Here is a 6,542-nt window from a genome sequence, read left to right as displayed (position 1 = left end):
TGAGTGGCTCAGTGGGTTAAGCCACTGCCTTCGGCTCAGGTCATGATCTCAGGGTCCTGGGATCGAGTCCCACGTCGGGCTCTCTGCTCAGTGGGGAGCCTGCTTCCCTTCCTCTCTCTCTGCCTGCCTCTCTGCCTACTTGTGATCTCATTCTGTCAAATAAATAAATAAAATCTTAAAAAAAAAAAAAAGAAAGAAAGAAAGAAAAGGACAGAGGTCTCAGCCCCTGCTGGGGAGAGGGGTTGGCCTTAAAACCTCAGGGACTGGTCAACCGAGGAGCTGGTTCCAGGGCGTCAATATTTATTCATGTTTGTTTGTGAGCTGAAGTTTAGATGGCAAACATCATTGGGAGAATTGTCAACATTAACCTTCCCCATAGATACTGGAGAACAACAGCAACAACAACAACAACAAAAAAAAGAGGAATAAGAAGAGGAAGTGGAAGAAGGAGAAGAAGAAGGGGGAAAAGAAGAAGGAGAAAAGAAAGAAAAACATTTTTCACTTTTAGCACAACTGTTTAATACATTCTTGCGAGTAATAATGTCCATTATTTTCTGGGTGCCTTCCGTGCTTAGGCATTTGAAACCTGTTGCTTGACTTTATCCTTACAAACTCCTAGAAAAGACAAGACCTTATATCTTTCCCATTTTTCAGACTGAAGAAACCAAGGTTTGGTAATATTCATTTGCCCAAGCCCAAGAAGTTAGTAAGTAGCCATTCTTTAAAAGTTTCATATTTTGTTCATGATGGATTCTTGCATTAATTTAGATTTTTAAAATCCTGTATTAAGATAGAATTTTGGTTTTTTTGTTTCTTTTTCTTTTAGAGAGAACAGGAGCAGGGGAGGGGAGGTAGGGAGGGGTAGAGAGCATCCCAAGCAGGCTCCATGCGGGGCTGGATGGATCACGACCAGAGCTGAAATCAAGAGTCAGATGTTTAACCGACTGAGCCACCCAGTGGCTGAGAACCTCTTGTACTTGTGGCTTCTCCTTCCCAAGTGAGGAGACTTAGGGTACTAGGAGGCAAGAGGAGAGACATGCATATACATCATTGTGAGGCAACGGACCTCGCAGTGAAAATAAATAAGTCTCCTGTACTCCAGTCTAGGAATAGGTTACTGGTGAGATGGAAGGCTCTCCTTATTGATCGGGGGTCCTGGTTTGGGTGGCAGTGGGGGTGGGCGGATGGCAGTGAAACTATGGAATTGCTAATGCAGGCTCTGGTATTATCAAGCAGCTCCCACAGCCTCTGGTCATTCCCATCAGCATGGACTTGTATGAGGCCATAGATAACTTCTCGGTTGCCAGCTCCTGTTTCATTCGTGTTGGCCCGATCCAGAGCTTTGCTGGGAGAATCTACTAGAAGAAAATATCTCTATGTACAGACAAAGTGTGTGGGTTATTATCAAATTTGGCACCTGTATTCATTCAACAAATTCATTCATTTATCCAACAAATACTTATGGAGTATTCGATTCGGCCATGTACTGTTTGAAGGCCTGGGATTACAGAGATAAAGAGAACAAAGTCTCTGACCACATAAAGCTTCCTTTCTAGAGGGAGAGATAGCTAGTAAACATACCTAAAAACAAGCCGATGTAATTTCTGGCCTGATAACGATAAGGGATATGAACAAAGGCGAAGAGGGCAAAGATGAGTACAGGGTCGGAGAGGGAGCATGAGGCCGGTGCATACCCAGAGAGACACATTCCAGTAGGCAAGAAGAGTCCTGTAGGGACCTTGAGGGTGGAATGAGTTGGGTGGTGTGTGAATGGGACATGGGGGCAGGGTGCGTGCAGGGGGAGTGGTGGGAGAAGCAGGGACATCTGCATGGGCAAAGCAGAGAGTGTTAGCAGGAGGTTCCTAGGAAATGAACTTGGAGCTGAAGTGGAGAGGTAGGCATAGATCACACCTAGGACCTTAAAGGGCCATCACATAACAATTTGGTTTTCTTCTGAACGTGATGAGAAGCCTTTGGAAGATTTTTAAGAGTGGAATGTCATGATCTGATGTACACTTTAGAAGATACAAGATGCATCCCCAAACCTAGGCAATAGTCAGAGCTTATACTTTAATGGAACCCTTGCTGTGTCTGCTGACAACCTCATTATGGTTGTTGCGAGATGCAGTAATTTGTCCTTTCCTTTACTTGGTCGGAATGCCCCAGAATCCCCCAACCACCAGACCCCCCCCCAAATTTTACTGGTGGGGTATGCAATCTGAGTTATAGTAGAGTTCATCTCCCACCCTCTGGGAGGCATGTTTCTTTCCAAAGTCTCCAATGTGTTAGCCCTTTCTTGCTCAGACAGTCCAATTAACATAATGTCATTGATGTAGTGGATCAATGTGGGCTATCCAGAAAGCCTAGATATTTTTTAACTATGACAAAGGATGAAACAGTTAACTTAGCCCTGGGCACAACTGTAAACAAATACTCTTTTTTGTTCAGTCTAAAGGCAAATTGTCTCTGATCCTCTTTATTGATGAGAACAGAAAACATTGCCAGCAAAACGTAAATGCAAGGAGTGATAATTGGGATAGACCATGGAATCTAAGCGAGAGAAAGAGGAAATTGAGGCTGAGAAGCCGGTGACTGTCTAGGAAGGTGGTGATAAGATGGTGAAATGAGAGGAGGTTATTGAATTAGGGGTCTCTATGGTGTCAAAGAATTGATGAAGTATGAATGTTAGAGGAAATAAGATGGGGTAAGAGGTACCGAGCAGGATGCTAAAATTTGAGACTTAATGGTAGTAGAGGTATTGGTAATGGCAGAAAAGAGAAGGAAAGTTCCTAACAAGCAAGAGAGTTGATAAACAGATATCGAAGGCACGAAGAATTAGAAGGATGTTGTAAGTCACCACTAATGATTACAGAGGGGGTAGGGGCACGTTGTAATATGTCTGACAATGGAGGAAGAATGACCTGAATTCTGTGGAAGGGACAGTGGGGCATATAATGAGATGCTGTGAATTTCTGAGTATCTGGATCTTTTTTTTTTTTTTTTAATATTTATTTGTCAGAGAGTGAGAGTGAGCGAGCACAATCAAGGGAGCGGCAGGCAGAGGGAGAAGCAGGCTCCCTGTGATGCGGGACTCGATCCCAGGACCCCAGGATCATGACCTGAGCTGAAGGCAGACACTTAACCGACTGAGCCACCCAGGTGTCCCTGAGTATCTGGATCTTGAGAGAAGAAATGAACTGAGAGTGCAGTATACAAGGAGGATATTTACCTCACTTTTAGGTTGGGGGGGCGGGGCATGAGGATTGACAAGGAAACAAAACAGCTGTCTCTTAAAAGAGCTGGGTTTGGGGGGGGGTTGCTGTCCTTCACCAAGTGTTGGTGAAAGGAACATTCAGAGAAGAGGTTTGTTGGCAGGGTCTGTGGATAAATGTGTAACAATATTTCTGTGTTCTGGGGCCCCCGAGTTCCCATTTGCAGTGCTGATTAGTTTCTGTGCATAAATACTCCTCCTCCCCCACACCTATTTTAAGCTGCCCAACCTGGGGTAGGGGGGCAAGATCAGGGTGCTTCAAGTGAGGAAATGTCCTCGGGCTCAACATTGAAGGCAGCACCAAGGAACACTCAGTTATCAAGACAAATGAGACTTTAATACGATATTTTAAAAAGGAATAAATTCATTAAATGAGTGGAGACACAGACGCTACATAGTGGTAACAATATGAAAAGAGTTAAAACAGGGTAACTGAGTGGGGAGTGCTTGGGAGTGAGGGAAGGGCTCCTTTGGTCTCTGAGGAGGCTCCACATTTCCTTAGCGATTTCAAGGACTCTGCGAAAATCTTGAAAGAGGTCTTGTTTGCCGCTGCAGTCCTCATCAGTTTCATCAGAATCTGGGCTCTGAATCACCACTGGAATCACAAGATTTTAGCAAGAAATGAGAGCACACTCCAACTCACTGCCTTTGCAGAGGCCTTCTAGAACCACATGATCAAACTTCAGGCAGTTTTTTTTTTTTCTTTTGTTAAGAAGAAAGGAAAGCCCATTGTCAAAACAATTTGCCAAGTTTGAACATTTATGAGAATGAAGGAGTCATTAATTATTGTATGTGTTTTTAAATATTAGTTCTATGAAGGAAATACCTTTTCAATGCAATAAAAATCCATAAATGCACAATCTGGAGGGTGTTTTTATGTGTATTTTTCCAGGAAGGAGTCCAGAGCTTTCCTTCAGATCCTTATACGGATTCCTGAGCTCCCAAAAGTTAGGATGATCAGACAGCAGCCTCCAGAAAATGCAAATGATAAAAATACACACTATAAATCCACAGACTGCAAATGGTTAAGTGACCGTCCAAATTGAATAGTAAGACTGTCAACAGATCTTTAATACTGCTTGGAGGAACATGTGTTTTGAGACTATATGATCACTTCTGATTGTTCATGCAGAAAAATCCCTAGCAAGTTTTATAGGAAGTAAAATTATAGTTGAGAAAATGTTCTAATTCCACACTAACCAAGCAAAAGGAATTGAGTTTTCTAAGAGAACATTTCTTGGTAAACCTAGTGGCTAATAAAGGGCTATACCAGCTTTCTTTGTCTCTTCTTTCTTTCTGCTGCCTGGAATGTGCATATAATGGTAGGAGCTCAAACAGCCTGTTAGAACTGTGAGACAACACATGTAAAGCTACAGGATAAAAAGAACCTGGATTCTTTAAATGGTGCCACTGCCGTATCAGACGGGGATTGCCTTCTTCCTTTTCATGATAGAAAGAAAGAAAGAAAACAAACTTCCATCTTACCAATACTCCTGCTTACCACAAACTGCACACATGACCTCACTTACGCATCATAATCACCCAATGAGGTGGTACGTACGGTTACACTGGTTTAATAGATGAGGAAGCCAAGACCCACAGAGGTTGAGTTGGGGGCAGGTTGAGTTAGACAGTCTGGCTCCAGAACCAGTGTTCTTCCTCCACACCAGGCATCTTCCCAAACACTTATGAAGTATTAATTTAGGGGCGCCTGGGTGGCTCAGTGGCTTAAAGCCTCTGCTTTCGGCTCAGGTCATGATCTCAGGGTCCTGGGATCGAGCCCCGCATCGGGCTCTCTGCTCAACAGGAAGCCTGCTTCCCCTTCTCTCTCTGCCTGCTTGTAATCTCTCTTTCTCTGTCAAATAAATAAAATCTTTTAAAAAAGTATTAATTTAAATAATCCCCACCAGAAACTTTGAAGATAGTTACTGTTATTCCCAACCCCCCCATTTGTAAAAGAGGAAATCGAGGCATGTACCCAATGAAAAGTGCCACACATCACAGTGAGTAGGGTGGAGCCTGGGTCTAAGATGGGGCTCCCAGTCTGGGTGGGGGTTCTCTGTCTGGCACTCTGTGATATGGCCTTTCTCAGAAGCAGAGATGCACTCCTTTCCTTTAAGGACCATTATCTGGTAAAGGCTTATGAGTTGCTTTTGTCCCACGAACAGATAATCTATCATTTGTGTAAACCCAGTTAAGTACCTTGATTTAAATCTGACATTGAAGAAGCATCAACCTTATAGCGTTGCCAAAGTCAAGACTATATATGGGTATTAATTTTAGAGGCAAAGACAAAAGCTAATATTTGCAAAAGCTCTCTTCAGGTTCCATTACAACAAATGTCAGAGAGGTAACTTTGGTAGCAAAACTTAGAAATATATCTATCCAAGTCATAAATGGATTTAATGCCCTCATACGGAGTTAGATTTCTATATTTTAAGAGTATTAGAGCTTGCTTGACAAAAAAAAAAAAAAAGAAAAAAGAAATGAAAAAAAAAAGAAAGAAAAATGACAACAACAAAAAACACATTAATATGATGTTCAGAAAAATGTCATCATGTATGTTCCTAGCATGGAAATCTCTGGGCAACCGAAAGTCAAAATAATGGTCAACACATATTAGTCATGTTCTTTTGGAGTTTGAGAGTGATTGCTCTCCTTTTCCTGAGTTGAGAACACGCTGAGTAATAGCCACAAAAATTAGGCATATGGGGGTGCCTGGGTGGCTCAGAGGGTTGAGCCTCTGCCTCCGGGTCAGGTCATAGTCTCAGGGTCCTGGGATTGAGCCCTACATCGGGCTCTCTGCTCAGCGGGAAGCCTGCTCCCCCCACCCTCTGCCTGCCTCTCTGCCTACTGGTGATCTCTGTCTGTCAAATAAATAAATAAAATCTTTTTAAAAATCAGGCATATGGAAATCAAAATATCAGCTTTGTTTCCGACAAGGCTGAATTAGAAAATATGGTTTGAACGTGCCCCTTAGGACCAGATGTGCCCACCGGCATCAGGCAAAGCTGGACCACTGGGTCTTCCTCTCAGAGGCAGGACATTTACCTGGTGGAAAATGCATGTAACCCAAAGACAGGGAGAGTATGAGTAAATCCAGAAAAGGCTGTGCCAATCATGCACAATTCAAATTCAGGAAAAGACCAGAAGTCACCAAATGTCATTCTACCATTGTTAAAGAAGAGTAAACGAGGGGATGGGTGAAAGGGAATGCGTGTTATCCTCTGAGGAGTTCCCAGGAGCAGAATATCCTAGAATCTACAGAAAT

This window comes from Enhydra lutris, unplaced genomic scaffold, assembly GCF_002288905.1.
Source record: "Enhydra lutris kenyoni isolate GAN:26980312 unplaced genomic scaffold, ASM228890v2 scaffoldscaffold27, whole genome shotgun sequence".
NCBI classification, from domain to species: domain Eukaryota; kingdom Metazoa; phylum Chordata; class Mammalia; order Carnivora; family Mustelidae; genus Enhydra; species Enhydra lutris.
The sequence above is the reverse complement of the archived record's forward strand: the minus strand, read 5'-3'. Positions refer to the sequence as shown.